This window comes from Onychomys torridus, chromosome 2, assembly GCF_903995425.1.
Source record: "Onychomys torridus chromosome 2, mOncTor1.1, whole genome shotgun sequence".
Taxonomy (NCBI): Eukaryota; Metazoa; Chordata; class Mammalia; order Rodentia; family Cricetidae; genus Onychomys; species Onychomys torridus.
The window spans coordinates 95,358,163-95,379,737 of NC_050444.1; the positions used below are offsets into that span (position 1 = coordinate 95,358,163).

Consider the following 21,575-nt stretch of genomic DNA (forward strand, 5'->3'; position numbering starts at 1 on the left):
AATATAAGACATGATACTTTTGCTTAAAATTGCATAGCAATTTATCATCAATGTTCCATAAGACAACAAGACAACAAAAACAATAACAAAACACTGTTTAAAATGTAACAATTGAGACGTTTTAATGGGCATTATTTGTACCTCAAACTGTAAAAAAAAAATACAATAAAATAAAGCAAGGCTTTTATTCACCTTGCTATTCTGATTTCTTACATGTTCTTGTGCACACTTTAGGGTTCTACCTTAGTTAGATACTGAATCAGATAACAAGTTTTAGGAAGTCAGGCATCTATAAATTCTTCCAGACTGATCAAGAATAATCTGTTGTCAATGAAAATTCCTGGAAAGAAGCTATGTCAGCATAGACTTATTGATTGATTCAAACTTCACTGGTGAGATGAGACTATTTAACTTATCTTGAGCTAGTTTTAGGCACAATGAATACACTATTTGCCCACCTCTGTTGTAAGACCTAACATCTCATGACTAATAGATAATAATCTTTTGACCACAATTAACTTAGCAGAGCACTGGTTTCCACAACCAAATGTTAAGAATGTTATCAGATAGCAGAGGCTTATTGAAATCTCCCTGAACTTTTCTGTAATCAACTCTCTGCTCTACCAATCAGTGTATTTTAAACTTGCCTTGACTTGTCCTATAAAACTGCAAAGCTTCATGAAACTGCTTCCAAATTGCAAGATAAAATTTGGGGCAACCTAAATCTTTGTTTCTATAACCATTTAAAACGGCTCCTGAATGTGAGCTGTGTTTTGTTATTGTTGATATTTTGTGTACTGTTCATATAGTAATCTTTAAATGGCTCTCAAAAATTATAGTTATTTTAAAACTGATTTTTTTCCACTTCACTAAAAAAAAAATCCTTCCAATAAGTCACGGTCCAAAACATGTGTCCACCACCATGTGCTACTAACTGAGGTGACTGTGTACAGAAAACAGCCCTCTCCCCTTTAGTCACTGCTGGATAGAGATTTTCTGTAGATATTTTCAACTCAGTTTGTTTCCCCATATGTGAGGAAGTCTATCAGGCTGACTTGTAAGAGTGATTAGATTCAGTCAGGTATTATATGCCCTGTTCACTTACTGTTTCTTTACTTATTGAAAGTTTGTTCTCAACATCCTCAACTACATGTGATTTCTTCTTGTCATTTTTGCTTAATTTATTTTGGGAGTTCTGTTGTTGGATGAATATATTTTATAATTGCCATATTTATATAATATATTGATTCTTTCATCATTACAAAAAGTTCTTTAAAATAAGAAAAAATATGCCCACTATGCAGATGAGAAAACTAGAATTCATGAAGTATTAGTAAGCTCTCACAACTGTAATTTCATTTTGACCTTTAGATTACCAGGCTCAGTTCTATGTTCACTTTTCATATTATATTTTACAGAGTATTAATTTCATCTAAACAACCCAGTAACTGTAAAGTATGCCATATGGATGCTGATTTCAAAATTATTGATGAATTGTGATTTCTGCCATGGAAAATCTTGGAGGCATGATGAAGGTAATTGGTATTTAGGAATAATGTGTTAAATTAAAAAATTCTATATTTAATCACCTGCTATTTTGGTACAGAATTACAAAGTTATATTTACTCACATCGCTCCCAGTCTCAATGTCTTTCACTAAATAAAAAAGCACAGCCTCAGCAGGAGGAAAATGAAATGGAGAAGCTGACATCACACAGCAACAATGACACATGAAATAAAGATACAGCAAAGCAAGAAGAGATAATGTTGACTTGGAATGAAAAATACATTTTGATTCTCAGTGAAAACTATTTGATGTATTTTTCCACTATTAGTTCTAGCCTCAATTCCATTGCAATAAAAGCCATTTTCTATGACTAAGTGTTTAGTGATTTCTATATTGAATTTTTCCTCTGGTAATTCAATAGAATTGCTGTCCTTACTCTACTTTATGGGTTTGTTAAATTGTGCTTCAGTTAGTACTTCACCCATTGGCTTGTATGGTTTGAGTAACTAAAATGGCTTTGAGACATGAGGTTTGCAAATGATAATAGCCAAATTTCGTTTACTAAATAGTTCTATTGTGGATAATCAAGTGGAAGTTATTCCTGTAGACAGGTGTTTTTCACATATGTATGACACTCTCAGCATCTATCAGGACAGCTTTCGAATAATTTACTTCTATGGCTTTTAGTTTCATTTGGATTTTATCAGCCTAATGACTTGGGAAATGGTTATGGTTAACAATAATTCAGGACTGACCTTTTCAGAATTATCCAATTTTCATTGGATTCACCAGCAAGACTTCTAATTGAAATTGTCAGCAACAAAAATATCTTCACTATCAGCTGCTGAGTTACATTTTATTACTATTGTTATTACACTAGATAAATATTTAAATAGTTAAGAAAATCACATCAAGGGAACAAATCTATAGAAATATGTTATTGTATCCATATAAAAATGTACAAATTAATTATCCTTCTTTTGAAAAAATAAGCCTATGGAAAAAACTTTAAAATTGCCCTGATGTCACAGGTTCTGGGTCAGCTGAGATGTAATAAGAATACATGAAGGTTTGGATTTTTATATAGAAATTGGAAAAGTCAGCGACAGCCTCAACTCTAAAATGTGCTGTCATGTAAGACTTAAATTATGCATCACAAAGTAAGTTAATGCATAATACCTTCCATGTATTATTAGGAGGAAGAGAGGAGAAAGGAAGAGGGGATAGGGAGGAGCCTGGGTAAAGGAGGAGGAAGAGCCCATGACAGCAAACAGCAGCTACAGACACTGGTAAAGGGGTGAAACATTTCTTTCTGTTTAGAAATTGAATGAGTTTTATAATATAAAATATCACAACATTCTTTTGAAACTGTTCATTTTGATTCATAAAATGATTGTAATACATAAAATATTTTAAGAGTGCTTTGTATTGTTATTATTTTAAGCGCTTACTTATTTCAGTTGCAGACATTGAAAAAGATTGGCTATTAATCCATTTTTATTATTTGAAAAGCCAAATATGTATTGTTAGCAAACAAAAACATCTCTATGAAATATGAGTTAATTTAATTTAATTTTTCAAAAGGATATTCCTGCCTTATTTGCGTATTTTACCCTCTGGTTCATCAGTTATTTTTAGGTTGTATCATTAAACCTGGGTCTTGAGCATCCATGGCATGTGTTATATCACTGAGTAGCATAACTCACCCAATGCCCTCTACTTAAAATGAACTTTGGATGGTGGGCATACTTAGGACATGCTGGCCAGTATGCCTTGTTTTCTCATTTTTTAGGCACTAGAGAATTATAAGATTTAGACATGACCCACTTTGCACCTATGTACCTAGAAAACATTCTTTACACTTTGAAATCTGATGCTTTATGTGAAAACTCTTACTCATCCATCCTCTTATGGCAAGTATTTCTCTTCTGAAGAGTTACTGACCTGATACAGATGGCTCTTTTCAAACTCCACCATACATAATATTTTTTGCATCTTAAAGCAGATGTTACTGTCTACATATGTGGCAATAATTTTTTTTTCCTAAAAATCCCTCTTGCCATCAAACAGTCTGGACTTTGGCCTGACTTTGCAGCCAAACTAATAATATTCTTTGTACTGGATAGTTTTATGTCATTTTAACTCAAGCTAAAATCCATCTAAGAGAAGAGAACCTCAGTTGAGAAAATGTCTCCCTAAGATCAGCCTGTAGAAAAGGATGTAGGCTATTTTCTTAGCAAGTGATTGATGGGGAAGAGCTCAGCTCATCGTGGGTGGGGTCATTCCTGGGCTGGTGATCCTGGGTTTTATAAGAAGGCAGACTTAGCAAACCATGAGAAGCAAGACAGTAAACAGCACTCCTCCATGGTCTCTGCATCAGCTCCTGCCTTCAGGTTCCTGCCCTGTTTGACTTTCTGTCCAAGTTTCCTTCAATTGACGGACTATAATGAGAAAACACAAGCCAAATAAATCCTTTTCTCTCCAACTTGCTTTTTGGTCATGGTCTTTTATTTTTGTTTGGTTATTTTATTTTTTGGTTTTTTTTGAGACAGGTTTTCTCTGTGTAGCTTGGGTATTGAAATTTCCCTACAGACTAGGCTGGTCTAGAACTCACAGAGATCTGCTTGCCACTACCTCCCTAGTGAGTACTGGGATTAAAGGTGTGTCACCACCACACAGCCAGCAGGCAAGGTGATTTTTAAGTATGGTGTTTCACAGCAATAGACACCCTAACTGAGACATGTCTTGATATCACTGAAGACTGTTTGCTCAATCTACCATCCTACTGTCTACTCAGCCAGTTTTAAGTTTCATTTGACTTTAAGAATGATTTGGATTTCGCAAGTAATCATCTTTAGAACCTAAGAGAAATTTTAAATTATGTAATATTCTGTGCCCCTGGCCCATAAACTACAGACAGAAAGATGACACAGAAGAGAATTGCAGAATTTAGATTTGAGCTTGTTCTTTTTCTAAGCTATGCAAAAGAAAGTCTCTTTGTTTACTCCTTAAGGTGACATGTTACCAATAGGACAATCTCTTGTCCCTACTGTACACACTACTTTATAATAGATTCATATCTTCCTGTCCCACCACAGAATGTGAAAATCCAAGATAATTGCATAAAGCTGGTTTGTAAATATGGCAGATAATATTTGAGAGCATTTCCTGATGGTGGATGTCTGGTGTGAAGAAGATAACAGGTATAAGAAAATCAAGCATTCACAGAAAATGGTCTGTATGGAAGTTACCTGGAATACTCTTACGACTGAGCAGTATACTTGGAATAGAAACCTAGAGAAGGCAGAACTACAAGATGGAGTCTCACTCATCTTTCTCATGCTAGGATTAACCAAACCTGGAGCCTGTTTGATGACAGAACTGGGTAGTACTAATCTGGTGTCTCTAACTTCTTTCCCAAATACAAATACCAATCACAGCATGCTAACTCACCAGCACACCCAGTGAACAACAAATGCACCCTTGCTTCATTGAAGCCATTGTGAACCACCATCTTTTGCATGCAGATATGACCTGACAATGCTACTGCCTTAGGAAGTAACTGAAGGGAAACGAGGCACAAATTAAAAGCCAACGAACACAAGTTATGCAAAGTGAGTATTTCATTATAAATTATGAGAAAAATCATTAAGCTAATTTACTGCACTTTATGTAGATTGGGTAGCTGTTAAGATTTACTTTGGCCAAGTTTTATTTTAGCTACTGGAATGAATAAAATGCCATAAATGGGAGCCAAAACTCTCAATTCCCATTTAAACATGATTTCTTCTGCTAATTGTTTTCATGTTCTCAATAATTCACCACTACAAAGCAGTGAGCCCACTGAATTATACAGATGTAATTAGGTTGTTCCTTTAAAATATTTTATGACTCAGTATTTTTATGACTCCAAAAACCTTTATATTGGTTTTCTATAAATCTGCCCTTGGATGAGATTGCATTCTATCTCAGAAAATGAAATTGCACTAAAAGTATATATTATTTTCCCAAGTTTAAAAGTTAAAATAAAAATGATACTTTTTCATTTAATCAGTGTTTATAAGGTACAAAACCAGAACGATTTTTGAAAATGACTGAATATATGTAGACTGTCAATGCCTGTAACACTATCACAATGAATTAAACTAGGAAAATTGCTGTAAATATAGATAATAGACATTTCTAAAATTTTCTGGAAACCACAGTGCTTCACGTACTATGATCATAAAAATTTTAAATATAGCTGGGCATGATAGCTCATGCCTTTAAATCTCAGTATTCTGAAGACAGAGCCAGGTGAATCTTTTCAAGGCCAGCCTGGTCGACTTAATGAGTTCCAGGGCAGCTAAGACTACACAGTGAGATCCTGTGCCTAAAACAAACAAACAAACAAACAGATAAACAAATAATTTTAAATGTTATTACATACTGCAAACATTCTACACACATGGCATTTCAAAGTAGATTCTCAAATCATCTCTCTTGGTTTCCATATAGTAAAGCTACATCTCTGTTCTATTCCAGGTTCTTCCAAATGTTCCCAGCACAAGAGGCATCAAAGCATTCTCAAGGACAGAATTGTGGGTAGACGTTCCTTATAATTGGTACTGCAGCCTTGAAGGTATTGACTCCTGTCCATCCCCAGTCAAAACAAAACCACTGTGCATATAACTTCTTCTGCAAACTTGGGAAAAGGAAAACTATGTAATTTCTTTAAATGAATCTGATGCCTATGCTTTTAATTTGTTGGCATCTCACATATTGTTGTACCTACTGTTATTCTTTCCCATATTCCCTTCAGATGATCAGGAACACACATGCATTTTGCCAGACCTCAAGCTTAGCACTTCTTACATTCAGATAAAGTGTGAGAATCATGACAGCATCATGTAAAATCAACTTTCTCAATTTTATTAAGTCCTCTGTTGTTTTCTTACCAACCACAGCAACTTAATCACTACATTTCATTGCAAGGTAAAGCCAAAGTAAAAATTATTTCAAATTCTTCAGACTCAAAATAAATAAAGCTTGGGCTGACAAAAGTCATTTTATCAAAAGTAGGGCATTTGTATGTTCATAACGTTGATACCCATGCTTATAGGTTTGGGTCTCAATGATACAGCTATGAATTGTTTCCAAATACACATTTCTATAACAGGAGCTTTAATTGGTATTAACTTACTATTCTGTATTCAGAATATTATGAATTATTTTAATCATAGCTACTTCCTGTATTTCATGATTCATCTACCATTTAAATAAGTAATTTCAAATGTTCTATGACTGTACTCTTTACTTTTTGGATGTCATAAAATGGATTTAATACAAGATAACAAACAGTTTACAATGAGTAAATTATGATAATCATTTGTCATTTTAATTTCCTCTGTAATAACCTTGCATAGTATTTTATGAATAGAGTCTTGTAGATCTCCTCTCTTTTGAGAAGGTAATTTTCTTTTGACAACCATTTCTGTGTGTTGTCTCTCATGGTTCACTGTTCAATATGAGTGTCTAGTGTCTTGAGGGGAAAAAGCGTATAGACTGTAAACCCTTCATGATGACAATCTCCCAGAATCGTCATTGTAAGTGTATAATGAACTCTCATAAGGCAATACTTCAAAGCAAAGATAAAACTCCGTGTTCTGTTATGCATTGTAAGCAGATCCTGCAGCTCCCTTTCCCCAAGTGTTTTAGTACTGATCCTACAATTTTTCAGATTTTCACATCCTTCAAGGGATTTTGAAAAAAATATTACCATTAAGCAATTTTATCTGATGATAATATATATGAATGTAAGCATTTGAAATAAGCATAATAGCATTTTTTCACATCCAAATGTATTGTAGGTTTATTAGATTCTTAGCAATGTTAGTGATGGGAAAATTCTCATTTCTTTTAAATGTTCTTAATGATCAAAGAGATATATAAAACTTAAGTATCTTTTAAATCCCTCACCCACTTTGAAGAAATAAGAAATCGGATGTCTGAAGACTTTCCTGGAGAGGGAATTGTGCTAAAAGAACTCTACTGACTTAAATAATTTGAAGCATGGTGCATGCATCTCTGTAGATGTATCCAGGATACATCTACACATCTCCATACAAGAGTTAAGCAGAATGAGAAGGGATGGTAGATTAAATAAAATTGTTAAAGTTGGTGAGGTATTTCAATCTCACTCTTTGATAAATGCAAAGGGTGCAAAGAACCTTAAAAAAAAAGATCAGGCAGATAAGATACCTCAAGAAAAATAATGTAGAAGTGAGGCATGGTTGGAGCATGATGCGCTTGCTAAGGAATGGTTAAACAGAGGGGTCTGAGTGTTTCCCATTTACATGACCAACACTGCCACATCTCTAGAGACTGATGGTGTTTCTGGAAAAACTTGCACTGATGAGAAATGCCAGCTTTAAATGCCTATGGGTCCTGACCAAGAGCATCACCTAAAAACCTTACTGCACACCATACTATTTTTCACTGTGATACAACACTCTGAAGCTACCCTTGGTAAGCAGGCCAAGAAAATAGAGAGATGGAAAAGAATATGGTTACTTTGTACTTGTTACAGAGTCTGACCCACATGGGCAGGCAGGGAAGATAGGCCTCAACATGGAATAACCAGGGCCTTAATGGGAATTCACTTTGTTTTAAATATTAAAAATTATAATGGACATCTTTAATGCTTTTAAAATTAAAAAGAAAAGTTCTGGATCCTGCTTAAGTTTCTCAAGAAGTAGAGGAAAATCTGTTCTCACAGAGTCAACTTAAAATGGATGTAGAACAAAACTAAACTCACTATTTTGTCTCTCAGTCTATGCTTAGTTTTACGAAATTATAGTAATAGTCCTGTCTCACCAGAGGGCAACAATTCCACAACAGCATCTGTCTGAGCTGCCCACTTTTTCAGAGAATCCGACATTATTTGCTACAGGCTTGACATAACCAATGTGGTGTGGTTTTGATTCCAGGTACATTACACATTTACAAGAATCTATTCCTCAGAAAAAGGAAGCTGTGGTCCCATAAGCATGGAAGACATTTGGTTTAGTGATGCCACATTTTAAAACAGATATGAGAAGGATACGAAACAGTAGCACACCGCAAAACCTACAGTCGTTCTCAGGTGACAGAGTAATAGTCCCAATCGATGTTAACATCCCATTAAGCCAGCCAGCAAACCAAAGAATGCATTGTCTGCAATATGAAGCACTCCTCTAGAGACTTGGCCTTGGTAAAATAAATAAAAGGGGGTAAATCCTTCTATTAATTCGGTTCCCTCAGACCATTGATAGGAATTGTAAAGTCAGTTTCCTGAAAGTAACAAGAATTTTGAAAAGCAGTCTCTTGTAGATTAATCAATGCAATGGGCTGTAACGATCAGTTTTAGTACATTATGTATATGGAGGAAAGTAAACCAATTATTATCCAGAGTGAGTTGACAAGAACTTCTGTTATGAATTCAACACAGTTGTTTCAGACGAAAACAAGCATTAAATCTAGAGGGGAAGAGTGGCCAATAGTATGTGGCTTTCTTTAAGGATACAGTGAAAAATGAGTCCCTAGTTTATAACGACAGACCAGCACTCCAGAGAGAAGCATTATGTATCATTCATGGCACAATTTGGTCATGATAAATTTGTGTACAAATGTTCCAAAATACACTGGCTAAGTATATCATTGGATTTTAAAATTATTAGAGAATATAATATTTTATTTACTCATGGGAGCATTATATACAATGCTCTTGGAACTATTTTCACTGATATTACCATATGTTAGAACATGTACAACATGAGCTTCTCAGGGTTATGGGATAGAGTGCAATAGTTCTGTTTCCTTAGTATAGGCTGCAGGATCTCTTGTGGATACCACAACCGATCAATGCTGAAATACTTCGTAAAAATAAACTGTGTGTTCTGTGCATAGAGTCTGCACACACTATCCTCTGTGCTATCAAGAATCTCTGGATTAATTTTAATTCTAATTTCAGTCAAAGTGCTATGCAAATTGTTTAGTGAATGAATAATGGCAAGGAAGAGATTTTTATGTGTTATGTATAGAAGCATTTTTTTTTTTTCTAAATTTCAGTCCATGGTTAGTTGAATCAGTATAGTCCATGGATGCTGACTATTAAATGCACATTTGCTGGAAAGCAAATGCTGACCCTTTGGAGGGATATCTTTGACAGGAAAAAACTCAGGTGCAAATGAAGAGTTAAATACATTAAGCACATCTGTGTGAGAGAAAAGAAGAGTTCCAGGTGGATTTCCTCATACTCAGAAAACCCTGACAGGGACTAGAGAGATGGCTCAGTGGTTAAGTGTACTGGCTGCTATTGTAGACAACCTGGGTTCCATTCCTATCACCCACATCTGAAGATGTAGGTCCTATGGCTCTTAACTGCTGAGCCATCTGTCCAGGTCCACGAATGATTATTATGGCTGTGCTATCTGGTTTGAGGTGGATTGCTTCATCAGAAACCTTGAACAATGCTGTTTATATCACCATTATGTTCCAGAAGGGTGATAAACTAACTTGCTGTTAGATAGCACATTCATGCATGTGGTTAATAATAGACATCTCTAACAACGTTGTTACTGAGAATATTGAACAGGAAAGTGTTTTCTCAAAGCGAAGTAATAAAATTGATGAATCTGTTAGTATGTTTAGATGAAGGTCATGAAAGGCCATTTCTATCACTACAGAAGAGAAAACATATTTCAATATAATATTTTTATATACACTAGAGAGCATGTGTTCTAACTTGATAATACAGATATTGACTCCTGAAATGGTAGACTTTAGATGATTCATCTGTGTGCAGAAGATTAGGAAGTATGATAGTCTATGGACTCAAAGGATTATTCAAGGATAATTTTATTGTTATGTTTGACAAAGCAATATCATGGAGAAAATGTATCTGCATTTCAGTGAAGTATGAGATTTTTGAAGGTATGAGATGGAAAATTCATTTCTGGGTAAGAAATTGTTGAAACAGATTTCAAATTGTTTTAGCGATGTTTAGCCCTGAATTAAAGGAAACCTAAGATAAATAAGATGGATAACCAGTAATGGTGTATAGATTGTCTGGAGTGTCCCAAACGTATCATTTAATATCAAAACTGCCTCTTTTAGACTTGGGCGGGGCTTGACACATGAAATGTAAGCTCCTGCTGTAAGAGGTGAGACTAGGGAAACCATGACAATGCCCAGAAGACCGGATGTGTTGCCCTGTGAGAGCCAACTCAGACACACTTGTACTTTCATGTGTGTAAAGACCCTGGTGAAATCAATTCTTACTAGACTCTCCTGATATTAATGTCTTGTCTTTACAGTGTAACTTCTGTTAGTTCCCCATCAAAGATAAAATTGAAAAAGAAAAAAAAATAAAGGAAGAAATAACAACAGTACTGAACTAATCTCACTAAGGGATCTTACCACACAACAGCAGTAGTACAGATCCACAGATTGATTTAGACAGATTCTTTGGAGGTAGTTCTGTGATATCAGGTTTCTTTCTCAATCATTTGGCTATTTGATTTTCTGTAATAACAACTCTAGAATTCTTCTACTCTCTCTATATATCCTACCCTACCACAGCATGTGTTATATCAATATCAATTAAATATAATTTTCAATGGTATTTATATATATATATATATATATGTGGGTACATGATTTGCTGGTGGGTAGGTGCACATGTGTGGGTTTGTAAATATAAGTGTGTGTACATGTGCATGGGCATCTGAGGTGAGTGTCAGGAATCATCCTCAATCATTCTTTCACATTACTCATTGAGGCATGGTCTCTCAGTCAAATCCATAGTTTGCCCATAATGGTTATTCATGCTAGTCAACATTTTCTGGGGGTTACCTGTTGTTGAGAGGCCCTGCTGGTCAGAAGTTGCAGTCTACCATGGCCTAGCAACTTTCTTCAAGCTGTGCAACATGAAAGATTCCCTCCGCAGAGAGGCTTCCTGCTCTCTACCTGCCCTTATTTGGAGGATGTCTCCATGTCCAGATGCCTAACTTATCTCAATGGTGACGCTTGACATAGTTCCCCACAAACTCTCTTCCCCTGGTGCCCATATGATAATCATGTTAATGTTCTCACCATTTTGATAGAGCCCTGCTTCCACTAATACAGCTATATGAAAGGAGCGTGCCACTTAACGCAAATTAGGGTTCATCCCCAGGCTTCCCAATCCTATATATTTCCTATACTCTGGAATAAAGTTGAGTTGTCTCACTGAAGTCACCTCCTGGAGGGCTATCTCCATTGAATTCACAGTTGTCTGAACCTTATTTCTCACTTCTGCTCCCTCCAGCCTCAGAATGGGGGCCATCAATCCCAAGGAAGAAGAGAACCATAACCTGTCCTGTTGTTTTTTTTGTTTTTTTTTTCAGCTGGAGTTATAGGCAGAGGACCAAGAGCACCTAGTATTTGTGTGAGTGCTGATGATACAAACTCTGGTGTCCACACTTGTCTAGCAAGCATTTCAATTCCCCAGGCCACTTTCCGGTCCCCAGGCTTAACTTTGATAATGTATGGGTACATCTCTTCCAAGTTTCCAGTGATTAGGGCAGAAGTAGCTAAATGTTTGAGAGAGTATACTGCTTTGCAGAGACCCCAGTTCCATTCCTAGCACTCACGTTAAGTGATGTATAACTGCCTGTAATTACAGCTTCTGGTGTGATGCCCACTTTAAGAATCCTTAGGCATTCACATTTACATGTGCACATACCTATACACACATATACACATAGTTAAACATTATATTATACTTTTACAAAAAAAAGGTTGTTGGGAGTTGGGGAGATGGCTCAGTGATTAAGATCATTGGCTGGTCTTCCAGAGGACTTGCCTTCAATTCCCAGCACCCACATGGCAGCTCACAGCTGTCTGTAACTCCAATTCAAGGGTATCAGATACACTCATATGGACATACATGCAGGCAAAAACACCAATCACATGAAAAAAAGGGGGGGTGTTTCTACTGATAAAAGGAAGGCATGATGGTGTATACCTTGGGTTACTGCATTCAGAGGCTGAGGTAGGAGGACTGCAAGTTCAAAGCCAGCCTGAGATACACTGTCAGACACTCTCTTGAAAATAAAACAAAATTATGTGAGTTAAAACATGCCCAGGACTTTAGAGAATTTAAGCAATGATGTCCTGAATGTGATATGAATGACACCTGAAGAAGAATGTGAATGTGACTCTAGCTTTAGCCCTCTTCAAGGATGGCTTTTCCACAGTTGCTTATAATCTAAGGCATTCGAGAATATACTATTTAAACAAAAGTGATCAACAAAGATAGCATAATTCTAGAATCAGAAAAATTAGCAGTATCTATTCTAGCATATAATTTTAATTTTACAACTGCAGGTTTCAAAAGCACTTTTGTTATTAGAATAATTGAAAATAGTAGTAAAGTTATCATCTCCCATTAAACATAATGCTGCAATTAGTGAATCATCTTGACATCTCTATTTCTGCTCTGCTTTAAGATACACAGGCAGATTGTACTAAACTAAATTCACAAAGAGAATTATGTAAGACTTACCAAGGAAGAGCCTCCCCTGAAGGGGAGTGAAGCCTGGGGGATGAAAAGTGCAAATCTCCTCAATATTGCCCTGAAGAAGAAAAGGGGGACACCTTTAATCCACATCTATGAGGACTATGTGTTCCAAGTCTAAATGAGTAATTATATTAATGGTCTGGGTGTATTTACAGATTAATGAAATTGATAAATTATTGTTAATCACTCATAGTATCAAATGTGAGTCTAACTTAGTTACTTAATGTGAGGCAATACAGCTCACAATATTGAAAGTTTATGCATAATCCTTAAATATTTCTCTGTTCTATACTGCTATGCTATAGGACAAGAATTTCTTGAATGACTATCAAATTGTTTTCTTTCACTGTAAAGTAATGTAATTTGTTAAAACATACTTTGAGTTTTCTGTGTGAGATTTGGAAATCTGTTTTTGATTTTCTGGATTTTAATGGGAAGTAAAGATGTCAGACTTTCCCCTAATATTTGCCAGTGACAATCCAGAAGCTTTATCCCTGAAACGTGAAGCATCCATCCATCAAATTGTGATGATTATCTGCAGACTTCTAGTTCCATATTCAATTTATTGCAATATGTTTGGAAAGTTGACCCCTTTTATGGTAACAGTATAAAACACTGAGGCCACAGCCTAAGTCAACAATGTGTATAGAAAGTCCTCTATGCATATGAAGAAAACACATGCAAATCAATACCTGAATATTTAACAAATAAGCAAAGAAAAATAATCTACAATTCAACAAGCTCACAGAATATGCTACATTTAATGGCAGAAGGTCAAATTGAATAGAAGAGGTAGTCAGAACAATGATAGCCACTTACCTGGCCATTTGCTTTGAATGCAAAAATACTTTACTTTGGACAGTTTCTACCCATCTCTGAGCATGAAGTTCAGGCCTCCATCATGACTGGCTCATGTTATCCCTTACCGTGCACACCTAAGCCTCTTGCATTTCTTTCCTCACCATGTACACCTAAGCTGCTTGCATTTCTTTCTACTAGAAGTTTTTCTCTCTCTGTGAAACTGTTCCTCCTTCACTGTCTCTAAGGACCCAGTCTAGCCTTGTGGGAGCCAACAGAACTTCTGGGTCTGTTGGTCACACCAGTTTATTCATTATAACATGTATTTCATCTGTTTTTCATTCCTCATGTTATAAGCCTTATTTCTTCTACAAATTTAGTCCAGTGATTTCTTTATGCATTCTGTGTGAGCTCAAACTTTTGTCAAACTTGGATCATGAGTTCAAACTCCACTACATACTGAGTTTTAGGCCAGTCTTGGAATCTGAGATACTGTAAAAAATAAAATAAAATATTAAAAATCTAACAAATTAGGATTACTTATGGAGGCTGTACCTGTGCTAATTGGGGTGATTCCATGCTAGACAACCAAGTCTAAACTGATTGGTATCAAAACACCCACTGTCTAATAAAAAAAGTTGGACTTTGAAATTGCTTTTCTTTTAAAATATATGTGAAAATATACTTTTTGTATCATTTCATGATATACTAAGTGATTTTCTGATTTGCTGTGTAAAATTTTGAATTTATATACACAAAATTTATAAACAAACATGTTAAGAAAGAATGAAACTGTTAGTTGGATTATTTGATAATTGATTATAAACTAGAGTTAATATAAAGGAAGATGGAAACACCATTTCACATACACTTAATAAATTTTGTTTAAAACCTTAATTTTTTGCTATAATATTCTCAGGAAGTTATCAGAACATAAAGCAAAATAATCGATATTAGTAGTTACTATGAAACATGCTTTATATGTATTCTTTAATTTGTTGTCCTTTCTATTTAAAAGAAGGCTATTTTTATTTGTGTCTGTATGTCTCTGCATTTCTCTCTCTCTCTCTCTCTCTCTCTCTCTCTCTCTCTCTCTCTCTCTCTCTCTCTCTCTGTGTGTGTGTGTGTGTGTGTGTGTGTGTGTGTGTGTGTACCTGAAGAGTCCTGTCATATCCCCTGGAGCTAGAGTTACAAGCTGTTGTGAGTGACCTTAAGTGGATCCAGGACCTAAACTTTGGTCCTCTTTGAAAGCAATACACATTCCTAACCTCTGACCCATCTTTCTGGCCCTACCCCTGGTGGAAACTTGGCAAAGAGAATCTCACTTACTTGTTTTAGATACATTAGCTTGTAAGTTAATAGAGTTGGGGTTGAACTACAGGTGATCTGACTCTCCCTGCAACTCTAGCTACAGTATACTTCTGTACATGTCTAAAATTTGCACAATGAGAATGATGGAGAAATGCTGGGAAAACAGAGGAAGACACGACATTGGTTCTCCATTTTTCTTACAGTGTACTCTAGACTCCTAGATATTGTTGAATCAGTATTTTCTTATAAATGAGTACAGAATTAATAAATCCATGACCTGTATATGGGATTGTATGTGGATTATATTCTCCTGATAGTTATACCATCATTAAACCTTACCCAACAGTTTTAGTAATATATTAGGATATAAAGCTGGGAGTAGTGTGGCAAACTCGAAATACCACCTCTTGGGAGGCTGAGAAGGGGTATTCCTGTGCATCTGAGGACACCTTCTCATAATGAATACCAAGCTAGCCAGGGATACTTGGCACTTGGCTACATCTTGTTTCAGTGTATATGTATATGTTTGTGTGTGTGTGTGTGTGTGTGTGTGTGTGTGTGTGTGTGTGTGTGTATGTGAGTGTTTGTGTGTGACAGAGAGAGACAGAGACAGAGAGACAGAAGGAAGTGCATATTATAATTTACATTATGGAATTTAACTTAACAAAGATTTAAAATGTGATGTGAAATATTATTATTTGAAGATGTGTTACATTTATTCTGTGGAACATTTGTTTAATGATGCAAAGATGTGTTGGATTCTTTTTTATTTGAATTTTTATTTAAATTTATTTAAATAAATTTATTTATTTTTTTATTTAAAAGTGTTTTCATTTTACATAACAACCACAATTCCCCCTTCCTTGTCTCCTCACACTCACCCCCTTTCCCTTCCCCCCACCACACCCCCATCCACTCCTCAGAGAGAGTAAGGCCTTCCATGAACAGTCAAATTCTGGCATATAAAGTTGAGGCAGGACCAAGCCTCTCTTCCATGTATCAAGGCTGAGACAGTTCATGCACTAGGGATACATCATGGTATCACTGTCAGTGGCCCCACATACTGCCCAAGTCACACAACTGTCACATTCAGAGGGCCTAGTTTGGTCTCAGGCAGGTTCCTTCCCCAGCTGTCATTTCAGAGTCAGTTAGCTCCAACTACCTTGGGTCAGCTGTCTCTCTGTGGGTTTACCTATCATGATCTTGACCCCTTTGCTCATATAATCCCTCCTCCCTCTCTTCAGCTGGACTCTGGGAGCTCCACACAGTAATTTGCTGTGGATCTTTGCATCTGCTTCCATTAGTTACTGGATGAAGGTTCTATGATGACAATTAGGGTAATAATTGATCTGATTACAGGGGAAGGCCAGTTCAGGGATCCTCTCTACTATTTCTTAGAGTCTTAGCTGGGATGATCCTTGTGGTTCCTGGGAATTTCCCTAGCACCAAATTTCTTCCTAACCCTATAATATTGCCCTTAATCAAGATACCTCTTTCTTTGCTCTCCCTCTCTGTCCCTCCCCCAACTCAACCATCCAATTCCCTCAAGTTTTCTTGCCACTTCCCCTTACTTCCTCCCCCCTTTCATCCCATGCTCCCAATTTACTCAAAAGATCTTACCTATTTCACAGGAAACCTCTTCCTAAATGTAATACCAGTAGTACAGACACTGAGAACAATAACTAGTAAATGGGACTTCCTGAAACTAAAAAGATTCGGTAAGGCAAGGGACATGGCAGCCTACAGAATGGGAAAAGATCTTCACCAACCCCACATCTGACAGAGGGCTAATCTCTAAAATACATAAAGAGCTCAAGAAAATAGACAACAAAATACCAAATAACCCAATTTAAAAATGGGGCACAGATCTAAACAGAGAATTCTCAATAGAAGAATCCCAAATGCCCAGATGATATTTAAAGAATTGCTCAACATCCTTAGCCATCAGAGGAATGCAAATCAAAACAACTTTGAGATACCATCTTGCACCTATCAGAATGACTGAGAAAAAACAAAAAACACACTGATGACAGGTATGCTGGAGAGGAAGTGGAGCAAGGGGGACTCTCCCCCATTGCTTGTGGTAGTGCAAAAATGTTGCACTCTTTTGTGTTGTGTTTGTTTAAATCTGTGAAGCTGTGTTACTTTGACAGTCTAAAGCACATGATCGCTCTAATATAGAGGTAAACTGCCACTATCTAGGCAGGATTAAGGGTAGATGGGGCTGTCAGGAGAGAGAATAAATAGAAGGAGAAAAAGAAGGAGGAAGGAGGACACCAGATTCCATCCACCCAGCTATCAAGCTAAGGCTGGGCATTCATAGGTAACAATAAGTCTCTGTGTGATTTATATGGGAGCTGGGTAGTGGGCTCTCCAAAGAGAAAAGTAAAAATACAACAACAAAAATGCTTATTAAGTTGAATTCCAATGTCTGTTTTGAACAGCTGAAGCATGTGAACACAGCTCACATATATGTGACTAGATGAGTTCAGTAAATCTTAAGAGTAATTTGAGTATTTTTGTGATATAAAAATCACATTTCCCTAATCCAGTCCTTTATGTTTCGGGTAATGAAGTACTATTTAGTGATGGTAATAGGTAAATTTATGCATGGTTTATCCTAACAGTTTCTTTTCAGAGGGCCACTAACAACTTGTCAGATTATTAAGGAAACAAGCATTGTTCAGATTTGCAGACCTCAATTTTTAGACAGAGGGAGCTGATAGTACTTTTGATTTTTCAGGCTTATAAAAATGATTCTGAAACAAGTGAAATACTGTACAATGTTACACGACCAACCTTAAGAATTTTCATTGCTTTCCTCTGCTCTTTGTAGCTGTCTTTCCTGTGGCTTCCTTTTATTTTCTGCCTTGTTGTATTTTTTACATCTTCTGGAAAATTTTTATTTATTTGTTTAATTTTAGCTTTCCTTGATGCCAGATGCTTATAGACACACAAGCAATCATATGTGTTAAGAAACACTTTGTTAACCTTATTATTTTCATAAGACATTACTGCTACAGATTCAGAAGCCAGTTCATTGTTCTTCATACACAGTAGTTCTTTGAGAACTATATAATCTGATCTGATAATTTTTTAAGGTTATAAATTAATTTTATCCCATGTGTCCCAGTTAACTGTAACTGTGAAAGTAGATGTAGCCAAGAGTAACCTGAGAATGCAAATCTTAATTAGGGAATGTTCAAGACCAGATTGACCTTTACCTTTGATAACATCTTTGGGGGACAGTCTTGATTGTTAACTGAAATGGGTGGGTGGGGGGAATCAAAGTATGATGTGAACATATATTAAATGTGCATTATCTAGTAAAACCTACAATAAAAGTCATGTATGACTTTATGTTTTTATGAATATAAGGCCGCATGGTTCATGGTTAGTTCACTGGTGGGGCTACACTCTTATAGTACTGTCTCATGATCTCACCTTTACTCACCCCTCAGAATTGTTTCTCTTCTCTCTTTCCTGTCCAGCAGATGGCCAGGTTGAACCTAGATGTGGATCTCAAATACTCTCAGATCTAAACCCTGCTGTCTCAAGCCTCTCCAGTCTCACTAGTCCCCAAACTGTCAAGTCTAGATTGCCTACTACTTCATTTCTTCCATCATAAAGTTTCTCACCTGGACCAACTTGACTTCTTTATGAATGAATTCCTAATTTATGGGCATTTTACTAGCACATTCATTGACCTGTGCCGTCATTAGTGTTTCAAAGGCAGGAGGCAAATGTGCCTGTTTAAATCATCACCTAGAATAGGCTTTACTTTGCTCTTCATATTTTCAGAGTTCCTCCGGCCTGCTGCCCTTCAGAGGAATTCAACACAAATCTGACAGTGTACTATGGCTGCTCACCAACCACCAAATACATGTGCTAATAGTATTTTGAAGAAGGACACTCATTTCCTAATTCTTTTGATAAGAACCAGGGAAAATTCAGGCTGACAGTATGTGTGGATTAGTGACATCTGTTTCCTAAGGCCTCTTCGGAAGGCTTTCTCCTTCACATCTTTGACTTAAAAATAGTAGCTTGTTGACAGCTAAATAGTAACCAGTGTGTTAACTCACCACACTTTTTCTCAGTAAGCTTGGATGAACATTCTAAGGGCCATCAACTCACTGAGCACACATTTACCAGCTATCATAGGGAGTGTGCTAGCCCATCATCAAATGGGCAGAACACTTAGGTGTCATACAGAATTAGAAAACACATGTGCCCTGAACATGCATGAGCACTGGCAGGATTCTACCAACTGCCAAAATATGAATCTAAATGGAAAATTGATATATTTGCCTAAGTGAAATATTCACTTAAAAATTTAGGGGTGATTCACTCAACCAAGTTTGCCATAGGATTGACTAATATTTATGACAATTTTATCTCTGTTATCACATCTTATGAAAACATACAGCACTGAATGTTAACTTTAGTACTTAAATTCCCTTCAAAGAAAATTTGAAATTTATTTTAATACATCATCTTACAGTAATAATTATAGCAAGGTGATATACACAGCCCTGAAATCATAATCATATTTATACAAGGAATACTAATAAGACTTGGGAAGTTAGAATATATGATAAAGAGGAATAGAAAATGTGGGTGAAATTATCACCTTTATCCTTTGGTAAAACCTTAACAACAACAACAACAACTCACAGTAGTGGAAAAATGAGATGAACATTTTGGTTCAATTATTACTTACAAATGAATGCATTCCTGACCAGAGCATGTTGAGAATTTTGCATTAGGAATTCAGTAAGTAGTTTTTATGCATTGAGGATGTACCTTCAGTTCAATAGGCAATCCTTCTAACATCAGTCTAATGTTTTATATACAGTAATAGAGCAGGCATGGTTCTAATCTTTTATTCATTATTCCTAGGACGCACATAGACAAATCACTGGAACCCAATTGCCATTAAGGAGATTGTGCGATGCAATCCCTGCTCACCCATTCTTCTTTGTTCCAAAACAAACTTTAGGGACCCTGTCCATTTAACAGACTGTCCAGCCCTGTTTGTAGAACCAACAGGTAGTGATTCAGCTGCCAGAGGGTACAAATTTGTACACACACTTCTAGGTCTTTTAAGAGAGAAAATAGTTTTCTCAGTAGGTTAATAAACTATCTTTTTTGGACCTAAAAAGGTAATTACAAAGATAAGCATGTTGGATTAAAATAACTCGTTCAAGTCCTTGGACTACTACTTTCTAAGAAAGGGGGATGGGGAAGGAACACATTCCTTCAGTGCCTTCTTATTATAGACTATTACAGAATTTGACAACAGTGAGAAATAGCTGGAAAACTTTCATTTGTTTATGCACTCACAAAATAAGCTTTTTGTGAGTTAGTCATGGGGCAAAATGACTTTAATATTTTTTCTAGTGCAAGGAAATTTTTTTAAAATCTAATAGGAAAAAATGAGAAAAATAATCTTAAAAGAAAGTATTAAATGAAAAATGTAATTGAATTCTGACAGCCCTTAGTGTTAAATGTGTTTAATCAAATTGAAATGGATTCTTCCATCTCAGTTTCACACAAAGTGCAAAATGCACTGTGGGAAAATTAGATAATCTGTTTAAAACCTATTACTGTACAATTCCATCTTCTTGCAAACCAAATTTAATGTAGGATGGGTGAGACTGATTTTCTTTCACAATTTCTGTTTGTTTTGAAGGGTGTGGCATTTAAAAGCATTTTCTTTTTAGTAAATACATAGCAACCTTTCCAAAAATTAAGAACGCAAAAAAAAAAAAAATACAGCTCATTTTCACAATAAATGCCTTCTCTTTGGAGAAAAAATATATTTAAACAATTCACAAAATCATATTGGATATCTGTGGAAAGAACATAGCTTTTAAAAATAGCTATTGTAAATAACATTTGTTCTGTCTTACCCTCACCAAAATAAAATAAAATAAAATAAAATTGTGGCTTGTAAATAATATGGTTATATCTAAAGACACTGAAAATATATGAAAGCCTATCATCAAACAGTTTCCAGTATTAATTTGAAATGTACTAAAAATAAAATCAATAGATATGTGAAATTTATGGAATTAGAAAAACCCAGCCAAAAAGAACCGGCTTCCAAATCTTATCTATAGATAATAGTTTTCCAGGTCAATAAGCTGCTTATGGATCTCAAAGAAGGTAACTGTGAAGGCAAGCATGTTATACTTCAGAACAGCTATTTCATGTCCTTGATTTAAAACTGCCTAAAATTGAAGAGCGAGAAAAAAATATTTCTAACTTTTGTTACTTGTTAAAGATTTAATGGGACCAAAAATTGTAAATTGAATTACATCTAAACTCTGGGTGTCACTAGTAGGAGTATGCTGTCAGCACCTTTACTTCACTGAA

The 21,575-nt window shown here is 35.8% G+C and overlaps 1 protein-coding gene across 37 annotated transcripts in view; it reads right to left on the reverse strand.

Annotated features, from left to right (window-relative positions):
• The window catches only part of Ptprd (protein tyrosine phosphatase receptor type D), a 2,001,112-nt gene that overhangs the window by 1,685,963 nt on the left and 293,574 nt on the right, over nt 1-21,575 (reverse strand). For 36 of the 37 annotated variants that reach the window (XM_036177144.1, XM_036177143.1, XM_036177148.1 and 33 more), the window contains exon 2: nt 13,074-13,143. The exons of the other annotated variant lie outside the window; for it this stretch is intronic. The gene's annotated coding sequence lies outside the window, so the exon portion shown is untranslated. The remainder of the gene's footprint in view (nt 1-13,073; nt 13,144-21,575) is intronic. 37 annotated transcript variants of the gene reach the window in all.